Raw genomic sequence first — 2,500 nt, 5'->3', positions numbered from 1 at the left:
TTTTTTAATCCGATTTAAACTTCCCGCCAAAACTGCGTTCACAGCGGCCGCGGGGCCAGCTGCAGACGCTCAACTTGTCTCGTTCATTATGGCAGCAGCAGCGGTCATACCTACGTCAACACTTTGGATATTGATGTATTATCGTTAATACACTCGACCATGTTCTTCATATTGACCCGAGAGAGAACAGAACACACCAGGGAAGCCCAGCAGTCATGTAGTATGCGCCATGTTTGTTGTTAACGTCTACAAACGCCGGAAAAAATATATATTTTAATCTCGTTAGTTAACTGCGCGCTCGATGGACGGCGTTAATAGCGAGCATATTTTTGCAGAAGGCACAAAAGGCACTTATGGACGTATCTTACTTAACATAAGTAGATAAGAAAATTACTTTCACGTGTATATGTTGCATGGGCCATACATGGTCCGTATATGTAATAATCAGTTCTACCCTACGATAATATACTTAATATCATAACCATCCATATACGCTGTCCACTATAACAATCCCGGATTATATAATTGCTCCTGGTAAAAAGAAATTAAGGTAGTTGCTCTTGTTACTTGGGTTCCACGCCGTGAGATGCCGCCACATACGTGACTGTCAACATCACATTATAAGCAATAGGAAGGTACAGGAGTTACGCGTCTTGATTACATGATCCATTCCTCGCTCAGGAAGTTACGCGTCTTGGTCACATGATCCATTCCTCGCTCAGGAAGAAGTCATGACTCAATGTTTACAAACACAGCGACCATGTGTAGTGTGAGCCTCGCTCAACTACTCGATTGTTTTCATGAAAATATGTGTCTGTAACAGAGCGCGTGTTAAGTACTAAGTGGATAATACGTGTATATAACAGAACGTGTGTTAAGTACTTAGTGGATAATACGTGTATATAACAGAACGTGTGTCAAGTGCTGTGTTTATATAGTGTAATTACGTCGGAGGATCGTACCTCGTGGCTTGGTACACCTGTCTCGCCTCCCGACATGGTCGACCAGCCACTAACCTGCTTGTAGCAACAACCAAATCATAACAATCTCCTGTAAGTATAAGTTGTAGATGTGTGGTGATGATTGATGTTAGATGATTGCTGTTAGGACAATATACCATACCGCTCAGGTGAGCTGTGTGTGTGTGTGTGTGTGTGTGTGTGTTTACTAATCATGAATTAAGTTTCCTATAAACAAATAGAATTTTGTTAGTTGTTATTTGTATCAGCAGACGACCAGGTATTCTTTTTTTAATTTGTTGCAACAGTCTCTCGCCAGGATAAAAATTTGATCTTTATTTTTATTTACTTCGAAAACTAATCAAATTTTGGAGGCCTTCTTTGTGGTTTACAGATTTTGAATCTTAAAGGAACTGAATTTTAGATTTGTTAATATGAGAAATTCTCTTTTAATACCATGAAACATTTTTGGTCAGTTTATGTATATTTTCTCTTACGTGAATATAAAACTTCATTTACGTATTCAAATAGATTTCAGTATATATTTTCCGTTCGTTGCTTTATGGCTGGATCAGTCGACTCGTTTTAAAGGAAAGTTTTACATTTATCAACAGCCATCTTTCATGAAGGGAATTTAAAAAACGGAAGAAATGACGGAAAAATTATTCAATAGAAATTTGACACCATGTCCAATAGGGGTCGTCTGAGGGGAGTTGTGTCCACCAGGGGGTCATGTGGGGAGAACTATGTCCAACAGGGGGCAATATGAGGAGTGCTGTGTCCTGCAGGGGGTCATGTGGGGAGAAATATGTCCAACAGGGGTCGTATGAGGGGAGTTGTGTCCACCAGGGGGTCATGTGGGGAGAACTATGTCCAACAGGGGGCAATATGAGGAGTGCTGTGTCCTGCAGGGGGTCATATGAGGTGAACCTCATGTCTTCATTTACATGTGAGGTTGGATGTCACAGTTATCCAGAAATTACTTAACTAAATTAGCTCATGAACTTCCCTAAGCCATTTCCGTTATTTTACGAATTACTGAGTTAAATGAAATAATAAAACACGGGAGAAACAATATAAAAGAAATCGAGTGAATGGCCAGGAAATGAATGTATACACGTCTAAAAGCCTTGAGTTACCTGGAAAAGACTGGCGCGGTCGGAGTTAGATTTATGGTTCAGACGCCATTACTGGAACAAAACAAAAGACATGAGAAATGGCTTCCGTCATACTATCTCTTCAACATAGTATTAGTCTTCACTGAAACTTTATCTCATGTTTTTAGTACTGTTCTTCACTGAAACTTTATCTCATGTTTTTAGTTCTGTTCTTCACTGAAACTTTATCTCATGTTTTCCCCAACTCCTGCCGCACATCTGGACAATTCCCAGTCGAGATACGAACTTTTCCTCCATAGGAAAAGGTCATTAAATTGAGGACTATAGTGATATATGGAAAGTAAAGTAATGACCAGATAAATCACCCAGTTCCATTTACTGAAGATGACATTATTAGGCGATGACACTGTGGAGGGAAGGTCG

General features: G+C 39.9%; 1 protein-coding gene across 1 annotated transcript in view; it reads left to right on the top strand.

The window, feature by feature from the left end:
• Positions 1-782: 782 nt before the first annotated feature.
• The window catches only part of LOC139764491 (uncharacterized), a 299,229-nt gene continuing 297,511 nt past the window's right edge, over positions 783-2,500 (top strand). The window contains exon 1 of the mRNA XM_071691085.1: positions 783-1,052. The gene's annotated coding sequence lies outside the window, so the exon portion shown is untranslated. The remainder of the gene's footprint in view (positions 1,053-2,500) is intronic.

This window comes from Panulirus ornatus, chromosome 50 (assembly GCF_036320965.1).
Source record: "Panulirus ornatus isolate Po-2019 chromosome 50, ASM3632096v1, whole genome shotgun sequence".
Taxonomy (NCBI): domain Eukaryota; kingdom Metazoa; phylum Arthropoda; class Malacostraca; order Decapoda; family Palinuridae; genus Panulirus; species Panulirus ornatus.
Note: the sequence above shows the minus strand (reverse complement) of the source record. Positions and strands in the feature narration are given on the sequence as shown.